Below are 20699 nucleotides of genomic sequence, written 5' to 3'. Positions count from 1 at the left end.
AACAACAGCAAGTCTCCATGGGGCATAAGAACATCACAGTCTGCCTCCTACATGAACTCAGGCATGTGCTCACAGTTCCATCACACACTACAGTCAAACAGAGACTTGCCGCCATCTATACACCAGTCACATGGAAGATGGCCACTGTTATCCCTCTACACAGAAATGAATGGAGAATAGTGGATTATGCCATTGTGTCCAACATTCGGGGAACTGGACAGGTCAGAGACAGGAGTGTAATACAAGATGTCAAAGCCAAGATAGCTTAAAGTGTTATGGTATAGTCTGGATTATTTGCAAGTAATATCCACTGTTGATGTGCATGTGGACAACCGTATGAGGTTTTGTAACCTTTTTTCCTGTTTATGTCTTCCAGGTACAATGACCCTGGAACATTTTCCAGCATTCACGGACCTTGAGAATGACACAATTATCTAATTTGTCATCCAGCATCGTGGCATACTATTCGGCTGCAGGGCCCATGATCTGCAGGAGAGGACCACCCTGTGGAATGAGCTCATCCACAGGGTAAATGATGTTGACCTGCACAACCAAAATTATAAACAGATGCAGCATCGTTGCATTGATCTAATCTGCCATGCTCATCAGAGTGCTGCTGCAGTTAGGAGGGACCAGCTAGCCACAGGTGGGGTTTATGAAATCCAGCCCCCACTGACACATGCTGAGGAGCTCCCCACCAGCCCTGGGGCACCCGCCCACCTGCTAGACAAGCCAGCAAGCTGAAGACAGCATTGTGGATGTGGGTACCACCCATACAATGGATGAGGAACATGCAGGTAAGGCTCCAGGGCACATTACAAGACCACTGTTGTTTATGCATTTTTGTCTGTAAAGTAGCTACATGCATATGTCAGATAAGATAGTCTGTTGCTGGAGATTCCAAGATGGCTGCCGACTAGACTAGTCCCTATTCTTTGAGTTCCTCACAGTTATGTAACATCTGGGTTTTTTTTACAACTTTGAAGTTATCTTTTTCCTCAGTTTTTTTTACAAAAATATTTTATAAATCTTTTTCTACGCATCTGGATTATTTTTTCTTTTAAAATCTTATCCTGGGATACATTTTACCTCAAAACAGTTTTGTTGTCTCAACTGATTTGATCACCTGCTGCTTAAAGAATCTTCCTGGAACCTGATATCCTGATATCAGCACCTCATCTCTGGGCATGGCTACTAAATCTGACTCCATGGAGACTCAGCCAACGAAGGCCAAATTTTCTTCAATGCTCTCACCTGAAAAGGATTCCAGTTCAAAAAGACTAAGAACTTCTAAACAATCTTCTGAAATTACTAAAGTAAGTAATAAAGATTTGAATGACTCAAATTTTCATTTAGATGAACTAAAATTAGCATTAAAACCTATCCAAAGTGCTATTCAAAATTTCTCAGAACAATTTGCTGATTTTAGTAAAACTTTAAAGCAAATAAGTGACAGAATGGATATGACTGAAAATAAAAATTCAGCTTTAGAGATAAAAACTGATTCATTGGAAAGTGACCTAAAGTCTAAAGATAAGATTATTTCTGAAATACAAGCTAAATTGCTGGACTTAGAAGCCAGGAGTCGTAGAAATAACATCATTATTCGTGGCTTACCAGAATCTTATGATAATCAAAATTTACTATCTGTGACAAAAAACATCTTTGAAACATTGCTAAACTGTGAAACAACCTCAAAATCTATAATTGTAGAGAGAGCACATAGAGCATTACGTGCAAGTCAGGATTCTTCCTCACCAAGGATTATCTACACTAAGTTATTAAACTTCCAAGACACTTTTCAGATCCTAGAAGCAGCTAAAAGTAAAAAACAGTTTGTCTGGAAATCTCATAAACTGTCATTTTCACAGGACCTTCCTTCTCAAATAAAATTGAAAAGACAAAAACTTTCTCCCTATTGTGCAGATTTGATAAAAAGAGGGATAAGATTTCGTATGTCCTATCCAAATACTTTATCTTTTACATTTAATGACAGAAGATTTATGTGCTCTGATCCTAAAGAAGCAAAAGATATATTTTTTAAAACTTTTAAAAAGCTTCCTGATTCTGTGTCCTAATATTCCACTCTTTAGGTGGTTTCAAATGTGATGATTTATTTCATGTTATGTATTTTCAGGCAGTATTTGTCATTTATTACCTAATTCTGTCTTACTATAATAGATTATTCAAGTATTTTTATTTGTAGGAAAAAATTGATTTTATTACTAAGGTAAATTCCTTACTAGGAATATGGTGTAGTTTTGTTTTTCAACAACCTTGTAGTTGTATTTCTCTGTTGCGATGAGGTGTACTAATTATTTTGCAGTTATAAGAGTTCAGTGCCCTGTGACAGTTGTGTATATTTTGGAGGGAGAATCTACGTTCCTCGAGACTGTCCAGGGCGAAAATCTTCTACTTCTCTTACCAGCTGCATCTCCTACTTGGCCACGCACCTTCTATGGACTTTCAGAGGCTGGTAGTGACATCATCATTCGTAGAGGATACTCATTGGATACAGCTTTATTGATGTCTCTTGACTACAGCGCTTGTCAGTTACTCATTGTATATACTTATATAATTTTCTCTCTTATTCAGTTGCTGTGGTTATATGATAGCTGTTTTCTGCATCTACAATGTTGTCTTTCTTTTTAATCCATCAGCTGCTTGCCCCATATTTTTTTTTTTTTTTATAATTTACGCTTTCCTGTGGATTCACGCTCACTGCCATAAAGGCGGAAATGCCTCTATTTGCTCTAAATAGATTAGATATCTCTAATCTAAAGGTACACTTTAAAAAGTTGTGTATTTCTTTTTATTTTAGAAATAGTTAAAGTAAGTTGATAAGTTATCTGGTTTGATGCAGCGCTTTCACTTCTAGCCTACGTAACTATGTAAATGCTGTATGGGGATATTGTAAATGCGATGGTTTGATCAAACACGTTACTACATAGCTAAAGTTTTAATACAGCATATGTAGGGTCATGATTTAATGATATGAATATGCTATGCGTGTTTGTGTATATTCTGTTTGGTAGTATTGACTTACAATTCAGGTTTAAATGATTTATTTATGTAAGTTAATGCGCGCTTGAAGGGGAATTGTGAGGTTCATTTCCTGCTGGTGTATGGCTCTTTAATGTTCACAAAGAGTCTGATAAGTTTACAAATTAGAATGCTGCAGACCTTAATTTACTTTAAGAGCCATTTTCTTAAATCATAAACCATACATTCTTGCGCATATAATTTTTTAATTCTAAAGTGACTGTTGACTTTTTGTGAACGGTTTTGCTGAAGGTTAAAGGATTGTGCAGTTGCATTTTTCAATTTGTAACACTAGATGGCGCCAAAATCTACTCAATGTATAGTGAAATGGCTGAGAGATGTGGATGTACAGCAGTTATATTGGCAGTTATATTTATTTACTCAGGGTTTGTTGGAGAGTTTGAGTTTCCTGGGGGATAGACCTGATTTTCTTTGGGGTTATGATCTATATGTTTATTCTGTAATTTTGAAGTTATTGTCACATTCCTTGTCCAGGTCATTCTTTAGAAATTTGTTGTATTTTACTGTGTGGTCATTTGACAAAGTTTCGATATATTTTGTTTTACTATAATTATAGTAAATTCTTTTTATAACCAAAGCATCATTTTATCTATGATACAGTTAACATTAGTTTCTCATAGGGTAAATATATATATAGAGTAATGTTAGATCTATCTTTCTTTTACTTTCTATATACATCTGATTCATTATAATTCCTGGAATGTGGTGATGATTTTGTTAAACAAAAAATGATTTTTGAACTACTCGAGGAACTTCATTTAAATGTTATATATTTTTGCAAATGATAGGAGCTTGTAATTTACGTATTTGAGTAGGGATTGAGTATGTTGGACGTCTTGAATTTAGTTAGATTTGTATATATGCTCAGTATTATTGTACTGGTTTTATTTTTTGTTAGGCTTTCATCTAAAGCTTATTATGCTAACTTGATGTTATTGGTAACCAAAAATACAATTTCTACTTTATTTATATCTGACCTTCCTTTATCAATAGGAGTTTGGTGGGCAGGCACTAGGGTTAGGATGAAGGAAGTATGTAAATTTAAAATTATTTTTTTCTTACAGAGGGTATTTCTTATTATGACTGTCTATTCAAGCACAGTTCAGACTAATTATGTTTCTTTTTTTCTCTTCTCCTTGATATTGGTTTGTGTGTTTTCAGGACATTACTCTATGTTTTTTTATGGCATCAATATTAATTATTTGCCTTACGTATGACAAATAACATAATAGTGGATTCCTGGAATATAAGAGGAATCCAAAGTAAAGCAAAAAAATCTTTATTATTTCACTTGATTTTTAAATCACAAGCCAACATTTGTTTTATTCAAGAGACCCATATTCCTCGAGATGATTGGGACAAAGAAAAAAATAAAAAATGGATCAAGAAGATTGTGGCTTCTGGGGATATGTCTAATTCTAGAGGTGTAGCTATAATCATTAAACAAAAATTCATGGGGAACATTGTTGATGAGAAATATGATAATGAGGGTAGATGGTGTTTGTTTACCACTACTATTCATAATCTTGATAAACCTCTTTTAGTTTTAAATCTATATGGCCCTTGTAGTCAACAACATTTTTTCATCCTAAAAATCTATAATATTCTCACCACTTATAAAGACCACTATATCATAGTAGGTGGAGATTGGAATGCAGTAATAAACCCAGAAATTGATCGTACTAGTTCCTCTGCTTCTTATAACTATCAAGCGACTCTGGCCCTTAATGATTTAATTGTGGAACATAATTTAATTGATCCATTACACTCTATAAAAATCTCAAACAAGAAAGATATTTATACTTATTATTCTAAGTGTTACCGTTCATGGTCTAGATTGGATTTTTTTCTAATTTCCAATTCTATCTCAAAAGTTATTTCGGATTTTATTATTGAACCCAGATTTTTTTCAGATTATTCAAGAATCTTATTAAAACTAAACATTACCCACAATATTAAAAATAATATCAACCCAAACAAATGGACTTTAAACAATAATTTACTTTTAAATAAAGAAATTTGTAAACAATGCTCTGAAATTATACAGGAAATGGAATGTGATCTAGAATCATCTGATATTCCTTACGATATACAATGGGCTACATGCAAGGCGAGATTAAGAGGAATGTTTATCAGTAAAGCTGCTTATCTCAAAAAAAAATTACTTTAAGAAAGAAGAGTTCTTAAAATCTAGAATTCAGTCTCTTGAAAATCAGTTTAGATTGAAACATGACTCTGGTCTTGAAAAGCAAATCTTAGATTGCCAGAAAGAATTAATTTTACTTCATCAAAACAATCTTTCTTTAGCTGAGCAAAAACTACTTGCAACATATTCAGTATGGGCCCAAGTTCCTTCTAAAATATTGGCTAGAATAATTAAAAATAATTTTGACAGACCAAAAATTTCATCTTTGTTGCACAAGAATAAATTGTACAACACAGATGAAGAAATTATTTATCTCTTCACTCTACTTTATACAGAGTTATACTCAAAAACCTTCTAACTCAGTTAATGATAATTATATAAAAACCTTCTTAAATTCTTTAAATTTTCCCAAGTTAAATGATAATCAACAAAGACTGCTTTCTGCTCCTCTATCCTTACAGGAGATTTCAGATTCAATTGATAATCTTAAATCTGGTAAATCTCCTGGTCCGGATGGCTTCACACCGGAATTTTTTAAATCTTTTAAATCGGTAATTGTTCCCTTTCTTTTTAAAGTATACAATCATATAAGAATTAATGATATTTCAGACATTCATTGGAATACATCTAAAACTATATTAATTTTGAAAAATAATAAAGAAAAATCAGACCCATTTAATTATAGACCTATTTCTTTAATAAACTTAGACATCAAGATTTTATCATCTATTTTGGCTAATAGATTGAAACAGGTTTTACCTTCAATTATTTCCCAAGATCAATCTGGTTTTATGTCCCACAGACATGCTTGGGATAATACACTGACTTTAGAATCTATCATCCATCTTATAAAAAGTGATTCTAACCCAATGTATGCACTGATTCTCGATGCATCAAATGCTTTTGACAGAGTCTGTTGGAATTTTCTTTTTCAAACTATGTCATGCTTTAATATTCCTTTATTCTTTATAAACTTTTTAAAAATATTGTACAATGATATGTTTACCAGACTTTACATTAATGGTTACTCTTCCTCTTCTATAAAGATTACCAGAGGAATGAGGCAAGGTTGTCCACTGTCCCCCTTTCTTTGTAATATTTATTTAGAACCTTTACTGTTGTTTATTACTCAAAACACTTTTCATAATGTTCCTAGAATTCTTAATACAAAAATTTATTTCTCGGCCTTTGCTGACGACCTAGTAGTATACTTTCAAACTCCAATATCTGACCTTAGAAAAATAACAAATTCTATTGAATGTTTCTCTTCTGCTTCGAACTATCTTATAAATCCCTCAAAAACTCATATATTTCCTTTAAATCATATGGTTCATAAACCATACTTGTTTTCTGATCATCAAATTCAGTTTACTTTTAGTATAAAGTATTTGGGTATCAACATGGAACACAATAATAAATCTTCTTTTCAAAATAACATAAGTAAAGTATGGAATTCAATAGTATCTGATATAACCAGATGGGAACATTTAAATCTTTCACTTTTATCAAAGGCTGCTATAATTAAAATGAACATTTTACCAACATTTCTTTATCAATTCAATTCTTCTGACCAGATAATTCCTAGATCTTTTTTCAAGAATGTAAATAAAGAGTTGGCTAAATTTTTATGGTTTCCCAAATCGGTTAGAATTTCCTATTCTAGACTATCAATCTCTAAGGATAAAGGTGGTTTGGGTCTACCTAACTTCTATCTTTACTATTTAATTGTTTCATCTAATAAACTTTTCACCATATCTAATTTCAAAAATAATATACATATCAATCATCCCTTATGGATAAAAATTTGGTATAATCACATCATATCTAAAAATATAAACCCAGAAGCTATTCCTTTTATTTCTCTGGATATCAAAATTACCAAAAATCTTTTTATCTTTATTAAACAAAAGATCAAAGCCTTTCAAATTTACTAAAATTATGTAATCTAGATAAGTTTTCTCACTTTTTTCAACCACTTCATCTAAACCCTAATATAATGATAGATAACACTCCTTTTAACCTAATAAAGTATCCTCTAATAAAAAATTTGAAAGTTTGGGATATCCTGAAATATAATGACTTGTCTCTAACTGACTGGCGTAAGATTTTGAATGTCAATTGGAATTATTCGGCAATACTACGCCAATTAAGAGAAGTAATTAAGAATAAGTACGTATCCATAGAACCAATAGAACATCAAATGAATAATCTAAACACGATAATTAGAACATTATCTTCATCAGATAAAATGTTATCAAATTCTTATGAATTGATAAAGAATTTAGTGTTGGATCAGAACTGTCTCTTGTCAAACGTCTGGTTAAATCATAATTCTCAAATAACTGAGAATCAAAAACGTTTGGCTATCAGATATACTAAGGAATTTACTCCTTTTAAAAAAATATTATACACACAATTAATGATTAACAATGATGCTTACTATACTCCTTATAAATTAAATAAATTTAATCCCAATAAATCCCCATCATGTACATGTTGTTATTACCCCCAAGCAGACCTCTTACATATTCTATGGTATTGTCATTTTTCTCATAGATTATGGACCTCTTTGAAAGTTAGACTACAGAGAATGGGTTATCACAAATCTACGTTGTCCTGGGAATTTGCTATTCTTCATATTCCAATAATTCATCTTTCAAAATTAGATACTCATGTTATCATTTTTATTTGCTCTTTAATAAAGCTTTATATAACTCAAAATTGGCTTGATCGTACCAAACTAAATTGGGATACTTTTCAGAAAATGGCTTACTTGTATATTGACGCTCAGAGAAACATAGTTAAGAGTCCAAAAAAAATGGCATTAAAAAAAAAATAGTATTAGAAAAAGTTTTAAATGTTATCAATAATTAATGCCTTTAAAATTTTTTTTTTCTGTTTTGTGCTGGTATTTTTTTATTTCTTACCTTTTTATGTTATTCCCTTAATTGAAATTATCAATGCATAGTATTTTTTTTTTCAGTTCAAGATATTTTTTTATTTTTTTTTCTGGTTGCCTAACTTGTATATAGTGTATATATTGTGTAATGTTATTATTATTATTATTATTATTATTATATATTTTTTCCTGAATGCTATTAAGAGTTGCAATTTGTTTAAACAAAGTTATTTATATTTACACAACTCCTAATGTTCTGTTTATATATTCAATAAAAAGTATTTTGAGGAAAAAAAATAGTCTGTTGCTGGAGTATAGTAATGAACAGATGTGCATAATCTCTCATATTGTGGGTTTGTTCTGTCAATGTGCTGAAATGCTGCTTCCACCCTGTACCAATACCACAGGTGAGGCTACTGACATTACTTCTCCCACACAACTATTTAGGTCCCTCTGGTATACAACTGGGGCAGCAGCCTGCAGCTAGTAAGTATGGAGGTTTTCTGGTAAGGTTTGCAAAAGAAACGGCCTCTGCAAGTATGGTGGCTGCAAGGACTCAATTCAAATAGATTACAAAACACAGTAATCCAGCAACTGTAGCACCAGGGATCCTTTATTTAAATGTAGTATAAACTATATATGCAGAATGAATATAAATCAAATGTAGTATAAACTACATATAAAAATGAGTATAAATCAAACCGGTTTCAGAAAAATTAAGAATGCCTTCATCAGTGTAAAGAAAACAAATGCAATACCCATTTATATAATACACACATAGAGTCACATGATAAATAATCATAAGAGCTCGTTAAGACCAGGGGGAAATAAACCACCTAGTTTGATGATCCACTTTTTTTTCCTTTCCTTTTCAGTATATCATGCCAGCCCATTTTGTTTGCTCTATGTGCAGTGATTTTGTCAATAATAATGAAATTAAATGATGCACTTGGATGTACCAAAGTATGTTTGTAAAGTGCATTAGTTGGTTTGTGGTGTCTGATCTCACTAAAATGTTCACCCATTCTAAATTTAACCGGACAAGAAGTTTGTCCCATTTAAAAGGATGAACAGTGACATGTAGCAAGATACACAACCCAATCAGATTGGCAATTGGCAAAAAAAAACTATATCAAAAACCTAACTAGTATTTTTACTGTTAAAAGAGGTGGATTTGATGAGTTTGGTACAGAAAGAACAATGTCCACAAGGGTAACAACCAACTAATCTATCACCTAAAAAGGTGGTTTATGATATAGGCAATTTAGATGGTAAAAAATGTTTGTAGTGGTTAAAAAGAGACCCCAAATTTCTGCCTTTCTTGTAAGTGAAAGGGCATCTAGATGGTAAAATTGTAAATAATGTAGAGTCAGCCAACAAAATATTCCAATGATGATGAACACTATGAATTACTGAATTAGTGTTGAGGCCATAAGTTGTCAGAAAATGAATGACTGGATCATCAGTAGAATTTTTGTGCTTATATTGTAGCAAGTTTGATCTCTCTAAGCCATCAACATGGCATGCGGCATTATATATGGAACCAGCATCATATTTCCTATCCTTGAATCTGGTGATAAGATCATGCTTGTAAAAACTGTAAGCCTGTTCATCAGAACAGATGCGTTTACTACGTATAAATTGGGATTTTGGGATGTTATGACAAATGTGAGGTGGATGAAAGCTGGAGGCGTGGAGGAGTGAATTATATTGGGGGAATTTGCGATGTACCATGGTGGACAGAGTATGATCAATGTTCCTGGTAATACTAACATCCAAAAACATGATGTTATTAAGGTCATAATTGACTGCAAACTCAATACCCCATTTATTTTCGTTGAGATAGTTGACAAACTCATGTAGGTATTCAACATCAGACCTCCACACCATCCAGCAGTCATCCAAATATCTCCTCCAGATGTCTATTTCATCAAGGTAAAGGTTGTGAGAGTGATCATAGATTATGTGTTCCCCAAAATAAGCCATTAATAAATCGTCATAAATGGGGGAAAATGAAGCCCCCATAGCAGTACCCTTATTTTGAAGATAGCATTCACCTTGATAAAAAAAGACATTCGTGGTAAGCGTATGTTCACAAAGAATGATGAGAAAATTGTTGAAACCATGTGGATATAGTTCTGATAATGTTAACAAATATTCAAGTGCATCAATGGCAGCCCAATGAGGGATATTCGTATTTAAAGCTTTGACATCAAGAGCGCACAGAAACCAACCTGGTTCCAATTGTGTATCAGAAATAACCCTTAAAAATTCCATGGTATCTTGGATATGAGAAAATACCCATTTGAGAAGGGGCTTAAGATATCTGGTTAGATATATATATATATATATATATATATATATATATATATATATATATATATATATATATAGAGAGAGAGAGAGAGAGAGAGAGAGAGGTTCAGTTAATGATTTTCTACCTGCAACAATCGGTCCATCAGGAGGGTTGTTAACATCCTTATGAATTTCTGGCAAAAAATATATGTATTGCGGAGCTGGTTTATCTACAGTAAGATGTCGTAAAGTATTTTGACTGATTATGCCCTCATCTTTAGCTGAAAGCAAGAATTTGTCAATCTTCTTTTTGAATGACTGGGTGGGGTCAATAACCAAGTGTGAGTAATATATACCATCCAAAAGTTGTTTTTTAGCCTCCATGTCATATTGTGCACAATCCTGCACCACAACAGCACTCCCCTTGTCGGCCATAAGTATGACACGTTGATGATTATTAGCCATATTTGAAATCACCTCAATTTCCACCCTGGTTGTATTGTTAGGTTTTAACCTACTGTCTTTGGCATGAAAATGCAAATCCTTAAGAATGGACTTCTGAAACAGAGATACAGTATGATTCATTGGTGGCATAAATGTTCAGTTGTGATATCTAAATTCTTGTGCTGAAACACTAGTTTCTTTATCCTGAAAAAACAATTTCAAATTTAATTTTCTACAAAAACTCAAAACATTATCCACCAAACTGTCCTCAGAGACAAAAAACAGGGATATATAAAAGGCCTTTATTCAATACCTTAAGTTCGACATCAGAGAGGGTATAGGAAGAAATATTCTAAACATTTATTGTTTCTTGGTGATCAACTGTATCAGGGTCTGCAGATTGTTGACCCTGCTTGTGTTTCCTCCCACCCCTTCTCCATTTGTGCTTAAAGGGACAATGTTGTTGGAGCGTTTGTGAGCTGGTGAGCCTGTAACACCAGAGGCATTTGGTTCGTAACTGGATGAAGACTCATCCCCACTGGATTTAGGCCCAGTGACTTTTTAAGAATAGAATGTGGGCATTCCCTCCTAATAGTATTTTGTGATAGTTGTGAAAACCTAACCCGCTTGGACTTGTCCTTGGTACATGGGTCCCCACGTTCATAGTCAAACAGGTCCCTAAGGAATTTCTTCCTTTTCCTGTCCTTTAGTTGTTGTTCCAAATGTAATAAATCATTGGTTAACGTTTTAAAGCCAGAATTATAACCAGGTTGGCCATCAAATTTATTGAGTTCCTTACCCAGTTTGGTGACTTTACCAATATAAGAATCAATAGTACTTTCATAGTGTGCAATCAAAATATGGACAAACTCATTGTGGCCTTATGCTGAGCATCAGCCCATTCTTTTAACAAAATCTCATCAGGATTATTTACTAATGGTTGCGTATATATCCGTAGACCACGGGGGGATAATGTTCTTAGCCAAATACGCCTTAAATAATTTACAATGCCAGACATTACTGCGCAATGTCTGCATGCTCTTATTAAGTTGTGAGAATAATGCCTCACAGGTGTCCTCAGAAGGTGATAGAATGCCCAAGTTCCCCAGAGTTATCAGGGTTTAAGCCAAAAATGGCCAAATCATCACGGTTGGAGGCCAAGCCTTGTAAAAGTTGACACATATCCATGGTTGTTCACAGCCAAACAGAAAATATAGCTGTAAAAAAGGAAACCAAGCAATAAATAACTTGGCCAAAAATAAAGCACATACAAGATATATCACCAATAACAGAGATCAATTGCTCTCAAAAGTAGCCAAAACAATGACAATATCAGCCTAGGATCAACCAATAGACATAGGCCATACATGAATCATATGTATTATTGAGCTATGTGACAAAAATATATAATCTATTCTACAGACAAAGGAGTCTAGGCCTATGCACAAGTTAGATTAGACAATAACAGCCAATCACTGACTATCGCTGAGTCAAAATTTGAATCCCAGCTGAGTCAGAGTCCTGCAACAATAAAAGTGATAATTGTATGTCAAGAATCAAATAGAACCTAATATTCTGAAGGCTGTGAAGAACCTGAATAAATAAGAATAAATAAACCTGATAACATGAGCACTTGTGGTGTAGTCCTCCAAGTGAGAAAAAAAGAGAAAAAAAGGCCAAGGAACAGTACACCACCGGGATTGGGATCCCAACCAACAACCCAATAATATCAATGAAAAACAATATCTATTAAGATAATGTCTGAATGGAAAAATGATTGTCAGAATGTCATGATGAATTATCTAGCCACAATATAGATGTAAGAACATCTAAAATGTAACTATACTGGCAACTGGAGAAAGACAAAATAAAAAATATAATGAGTTTGTGTGTTACCAGGTAATGATACCACTATAACATTGTGAACCACAACTTAATGTCCCTGCAGTGAAAAAAGTCATAAAATATATATGTATGGGCTAAATTATCAAGAATGTACAGCCCTAAAGGCCCTCATTCAAAATAATATATTAACCAACTATGATGTAAATTGCAAACCCAAGGACACATAAAAAATGCAAAGATCGCAAATGTCATGTTATGCTTCTACCACATGCAAAGACAAATAAGTTATAACACTCAAAAAGTGTGTTGCCTCCAATAGCTCACTGATATAAATAAACAATCAAGATTATCTTAAAAAAACATATAGTTACATGACAAGCATAATTCTGATGTAATTGAACTATACACATATAATAATAAACAAACACAATATTCTTTCAATGTCCAAGAATGTCCAATAGATGATGGCACAAAAATGAAATAATGGATGCGACAGTATTAAAGCCGTGGAACCACCCAAGAATAATGATGTGTGCTGCTGACTGAAACGGGGTCTTTTAAAAGTAATAACCCCCTAACTACATATGATCTGGTCAAAACCAGAGTCAAAAATACAATCAAACACAACACACAGTTGAAGTAATATTAGCGGTATTCCCTTGAAAGCCAGGTTCATCAAAAAGACAAGATGCCGGAAAAAAAATTAAGCCATATAGCCGTTTTATATTTGAAATGATTTCCCCAGGATAATGAACCTAAATATTCGCATCCAGTCCTGAACATGTAGAAAAAAAGTAAAAATTATATATGATAATGATAGTCCAACCCCATTGATTGTAGAAATTCCTGCAATGAAAAACAAAGTCAGAATGAAATATAAAATATAAAAGTTACTGGCAATATGGTGAAGTATATCCAATGTAAAGAGCCAATCCAAAAGAAAACTCAGTTTGCAATTAGACTACAATTCTGTTAACTTGATGAAACATATTGAAACCACAAACAGCAGTAGTCCATGTCCAAATGGTGATAATCCAACTCCTTATCCAAAACATCACACCATCAATGTCCAAACAAAATAGGCTGTAGAGTGGATGTAACGAGTTGACAAAATCCAAAAAACGTAACAAAACGAAAAAATGTCCCTGGTGTTACAGGCCCACAGCAAAGGAACAACCAACACAGGAAACCAAAAGAAACGGCCTCTGCAAGTATGGCGGCTGCAAGGACTCAACTGAAACAGATTCCAAAACACAGTAAATCCAGTAGCTGTAGCACCAAGGATCCTTTATTTAAATGTAGTATAAACTACATATGCAGAATGAATATAAATCAAATGTAGTATAAACTACATATGAAAATGTGTATAAGTCAAACCAGTTTCGGCAAAATTAAGAAAGCCTTCATCAGTGTAAAGAAAACAAATGCAATACTGATTTATATAATACACACATAGAGTCAGATGATAAATAATCATAAGTGCTCGTTAAGACCAAGGGGAAATAAACCACCTAGTTTGATGATCCACTTTTGGGTGTTATCTCTCATCTTCTGAGGACACCCGTGAGGCATTATTCTCACAACTTAATAAAAGCATGTGGACATTGTGGAGTAATGTCTGGCATTGTAAATTATTTAAGGCGTATTTGGCTAAGAACATTATCCCCCGTGGTCTACGGATATATACCCAACCATTAGTAAATAATCCTGATGAGATTTTGTTAAAAGAATGGGCTGATGCTCAGCATAAGGCCACAATGAGCTTTGTCCATATTTTGATTGCACACTATGAAAGTACTATTGATTTTTATATTGGTAAAGTCACCAAACTGGGTGAGGAACTAAATAAATTTGATGGCCAACCTGGTTATAATTCTGGCTTTAAAACTTTAACCAATGATTTATTACAGTTGGAACAACAACTAAAGGACAGGAAAAGGAAGAAATTCCTTAGGGACCTGTCTGACTATGAACGTGGGGACCCATTTACCAAGGACAAGTCCAAGCGGGTTAGGTTTTCACAGCAATCACAAAATAATATAAGGAGAAAACGCCCACGTTCTATTCTTAAAAAGGCACCATCCTCTGGGCCTAAATCCAGTGGGGATGAGTCTTCATCCAGTTACGAACCAAATGCCTCTGGTGTTACAGGCTCACCAGCTCACAAACGCTCCAACAACATTGTCCCTTTAAGCACAAATGGAGAAGGGGTGGGAGGAAACACAAGCAGGGTCGACAATCTGCAGACCCTGATACAGTTGATCACCAAGAAACAATAAATGTTTGTATTATTTCTTCCTTTACCCTCTCTGATGTCGAACTTAAGGTATTGAATAAAGGCCATTCATACATCCCTGTTTTTTTTGTCTCTGAGGACAGTTTGGCGGATGATGTTTTGAGTTTTTGTAGAAAATTAAATTTGAAATTGTTTTTTCAGGACAATGAAACTAGTGTATCAGCACAATAATTTAGATATCACAACTTAACATTTATGCCACCAATGAATCATACTGTATCTCTGTTTCAGAAATCCGTTCTTAAGGATTTACATTTTCATGCCAAAGACAGTAGGTTAAAACCTAACAATACAACCAGGGTGGACATGGAAGCAATTTCAAATATGGCTAATAATCATCAACTTGTCAAATTTATGGCCGACAAAGGGGGTGCTGTTGTAGTGCAGAATTGTGCACAATATGACATGGAGGCTAAAAGACAACTTTTGGATGCTAGATATTACTCCTCTTCTGACTTTTCCCAGTTAGGGGTTGCCACAGCAGATCACATGTCTGCTCATGATTGGAAGTGGAGTTTTACAGTGTCGAGTTGCCAGCCCGGTGCCCAACCTTCCACAGAAGGTACACACACGTACTCATACCTAGGGCCAATTTACAGTGTCCAATCCACCTACAGCATGTCTTTGGGATGTGGGAGGAAACCAGAGCACCCGGAGAAAACCCACGCAAACACAGGGAGGAAATGCAGACTCTGCACAAAAGGCACCCCAGCTGAGGATCGAACCAGAGACCCTCTTGCTGTGAGGTGACAACGCTAACTGCTGCACTACTCACACTTGGTTATTGACCCCACCCAGTCATTCAAAAGAAGACTGACAAATTCTTGCTTTCAGCTAAAGATGGCATAATCAGTCAAAATACTTTACGACATCTTACTGTAGATGAACCAGCCCCGCAATGCATATATCTTTTGCCAAAAATTCATAAGGATGTTAACAACCCTCCTGGTAGACAGATTGTTGCAGGTAGAAAATCATTAACTGAACCTCTCTATATATGTATATCTAACCAGATATCTTAAGCCCGTTCTCAAATGGGTACGTTCTTGTATCCAAGATACCATGGAATTTTTAAGGGTTATTTCTGATACACAATTGGAACCAGGTTGGTTTCTGTGCACTCTTGATGTCAAAGCTCTATATACGAATATCCCTCATTAGGCTGGCATTGATGCACTTGAATATTGGTTAACATTATCAGAACTATATCCACCTGGTTTCGACACTTTTCTCATCATTCTTTGTGAACTTACTCTTACCAAGAATGTCTTTTTTTATCAAGGTGAATGTTATCTTCAAAATAAGGATCTTGCTATGGGGGCTTCTTTTGGCCCCATTTATGCAGATTTATTTATGGCTTATTTTGAGGAACACATAATCTATGATCGCTCTCACAACCTTTACCTTGATGAAATAGACATCTGGAGGAGATATTTGGATGACTGCTGGATGGTGTGGAGGTCTGATGTTGAATACCTACATGAGTTTGTCAACTATCTCAACGAGAATAAATGGGGTATTGTGTTTGCAGTCAATTATGACCTTAATAACATCATGTTTTTGGATATTAGTATTACCAGGAACATTGATCATACTCTGTCCACCACGGTACATCACAAATTCCCCAATATAATTCACTTCTCCACGCCTCCAGCTTTCATCCTCCTCACATTTGTCTTAACATCCCAAAATCCCAATTTATACATAGTAAACGCATCTGTTCTGATGAACAGGCTTACAGTTTTTACAAGCATGATCTTATCACCAGATTCAAGGATAGGGGATATGATACTGGTTCCATATATATTGCTGCACGCAATGTTGATGGCTTAGAGAGGTCAAACTTGCTACAATATAAGCACAAAAATTCTACTGATGATCCAGTCATTCGTTTTCTGACTACTTATGGCCTCAACACTAATTCAGTAATTCATAGTGTTCATCATCATTGGAATATTTTGTTGGCTGACTCTACATTATCTACAATTTTACCATCTAGATGCCCTTTCACTTACAGGAAAGGCAGTAATTTGGCATCTCTTTTTAACCACTACAAACATTTTTTACCATCTAAATTGCCCTTATTACAAACCACCTTTTTAGGTGATAGATTAGTTGGTTGTTACCCTTGTGGACATTGTTCCTTCTGTACCAAACTCATAAATCCACCTCTTTTAGCAGTAAAAATTGTAGTTAGGTTTTTGATATAGATTTTTTGCTAACTACCAATCTGATTGGGTTGTGTATCTTGCTACATGTCACTGTTCATCCTTTTATGTGGGACAAACTTCTCGTCCGGTTAAATTTAGAATGGGTGAAAATTTTAGTGAGATCAGACACCACAAACCAACTAATGCACTTTACAAACATACTTTGGTACATCCAAGTGCATCATTTAATTTCATTATTATTGACAAAATCACTGCACATAGAACAAACAAAATGGGCTGGCATGATATACTGAACAGTAAAGAAAAAAAGTGGATCATCAAACTAGGTGGTTTATTTCCCCCTGGTCTCAATGAGCACTTATGATTATTTATCATGTGACTCTATGTGTGTATTATATAAATGGGTATTGCATTTGTTTTCTTTACACTGATGAAGGCATTCTTAATTTTTCTGAAAATGGTTTGATTTATTCTCATTTTTATATGTAGTTTATACTACATTTGATTTATATTCATTCTGCATATGTAGTTTATACTACATTTAAGTAATGGATCCTTGGTGCTACAGCTGCTGGATTTACTGTTTTTTGGAATCTGTTCAGGTTTGCCAATATACTGGCCATATTATGGCCATGCTCTTTGCCATGCACACATTTAACACACCTACCCATAATGCATGCTGTACATGTGATCTTTTTGTTGGTGTTAACTGCACTGCATCACAGTGTTCACCATGGTGCCATATTTGAAGGGTATCTAAGATTCCTGCAATATACCTAACAACCTGTCAGTGCAAGATGTGTGGACAGAGATGAACATAATGGTGGGACAAGTGGTCTACAGCAGGGACATATCTGAGACATTATCTTTATACAGTGGCTACAACAGTATATACACCACTGTTACAATGGCAACTGTTCCTGATATAAACAATAGCAGACCACAATACCACATTCTACACCTTTTACAATCTGTAATTAGATCCTAACATGAGGACTGAATGTGTAATATGGAATCCTATATTAGGACAACTTTTATAAGGAATAAAATCCTTACCAAACACTGGAAGCATATGTGTGCACACACTCCAAATAACATATTTTGGAAGCAGCTTGTGATGTACTGACAGGATTCACTCTTCTTGAGTACACACCTGCCATCAAGTACAGGGCCTCAGTGTCACACCTAGTAATGGTCTGCTGTCCAAGAAGTATATCCATGACATTTGCCCACTCACCTGCAACAGAGTCAGCCGTGACTTGCACACATCTTACAAACCATGAAATGGCATGGCAAACAGTGAGGACAGTCATGTATGTGTGTATGAACTATGGGACAACATTGATGTAGAAAATAAACAGATACCCATGCAAAACAGATGACAAAACATATTGCAAACAGGTCATGGATGCTGCCCAGAAACATGCAGCAACACTGAGGGACTTACAGGAATGTCTTGTGAGTACTGCCTGTGCAGTACCTGTGTCGACAATCAGCTGGATTCTGCATAAGTGTGGCCTGCGGGTTAGGGTAATCAGAAAGAAGAGTTGTCTCACATGAAACATCATTCAGGGCTCTCTACAGGTAGCATAAGCATAACATCAGGTCTCCCAAAGGCATGTGTTGCAATGTGTAATGGTGTCATGAGACTAAAGCTCAAACCTACAGACAGTATTCATAAAGATATGTGTGGTGCACAAGCAACCCCTCACTCCACCTCAGTGCCACCGTCCGCAATTTTTAGCTTGCTGGTGCCAATGTATACCCTTAGGATTGCTGTTCATTAGCTGGAACTAGGCTGGTAGACATGGTGTTTTGAATTTGGAACACTGCAAAATAACACTCATGTTTGGCCCATAGTTGTCAAGCATTTGCAATAAGGCAGAGGATGGGGAGGAGTGTCAGCTTGAAACACAACAGTGAACTGAAGCATAGATCCAAAGCTTACTAAGAATGGCTGTATCTGAACACAATCATGGTTATGAATTGTGCCAGACATAAACCAGACTCTACAGCAATAGTGAAGCCACTATGTGACCTCCAAGGGCTGTGCACATGAGCTGACCTTGCAATCTGGCAGAGATGGGAGACATCTGTAGGACAGAGTGACCAAATAATGGCAAGTGAAGATGGGCTATGCTAGTGTATCCCTTCCAGAAATAGTGACTGCTGTAGTTCACTTAACAGGTGCTTCAATAAACCATTGTGCTAAGGGTGTGCACACATGCAACCCACATATTGTACACATCTCATTCAGCATCTGCACAACTAACACATTTGTTGGATACTGCATTGGATTGCACAGATCATATGTCATGTATCAGGTGTGTGTAATATCAACAAATGCAATATTGTGCCCCCACTGCATATCATAAGAAAGAGTCTGGCATGTCAACAAGGATGTGTACACTCCTCATATCCATGTTAAGCTTTGAAGGTTGTCAGTGTAACTGGAGTTTATTGCATATACATGCACTGCTGATGATGAGATCTGAAAATCAGAGGTCATGCATTAATTATTGGCATCAGTCCTCATATCATCCCAGGTCTGTCTCAGCCAAACACATGGGGCTGTGAGTAACAGAGCAAACATAACTGCCACACATATACACATTCAGCAATGGTATGTACACTTGTGAGGTATGGTGCACAGTCCATGCCAGTGTGCTATGCAGGTGCACCCAAAACAACCAAAAAGCATATAATAAAGGTCAATAAAGATACACACACTCACTCTCTCTCTCACACAGACACACACATTATCACAGTTGCCAGGCCCAGGATTAGAACTCCTACCTAACCAGTTTGCTATATGATAGTATTATGCAGTTATCACAAGCGCCACATAGCTTACAGGGCTAAGATTTGTCCAAAGTGTTATTTCAAGGTGACTGACATCAGCAGGCATGCTAAACTAAGGCAATGGGAGGTGTACTGAGTGTGAATAGCCTCAAAATCATTCATCTCCACTCACACACACGCACACACCCACACATGCACACATGCACACGTACACACACACACACACACACACACATGCGCACACACGCGCACACACACACACACACACACACACACACACACACACACACACACACACACACACACACACACACACACACAGTTTGGGATTAGAACTCTTACCTAACTAGCTTGCTATACTACAGTATTACACAATTATCACAAGTGCCATAGAGCTTATAGGGCTGGGACTTGGCCAAAGGGTTATTTCAAGGTGACTGACATTAGCAGGAGTGCTAACATGGGCAATGGGAAGTACAGTTTGTGTGAATGGGCCATATATCATTCTTCTGGAAACACACACATGCACACACATGCACACACACACACACACACACACACACACACACACACACACACACACACACACACACACATACACACACACACACACACACACACACAGAGACAAATGCACACACATACACACACACACACACACACACACACACACACACACACACACACAGACGAATGCACACACACACACACACACACATACCCACACACACACACACA

Source organism: Protopterus annectens, chromosome 3.part1 (assembly GCF_019279795.1).
Source record: "Protopterus annectens isolate FY-2018-M chromosome 3.part1, PAN1.0, whole genome shotgun sequence".
NCBI lineage: Eukaryota > Metazoa > Chordata > Ceratodontiformes > Protopteridae > Protopterus > Protopterus annectens.
This window is presented reverse-complemented; position numbering follows the sequence as displayed.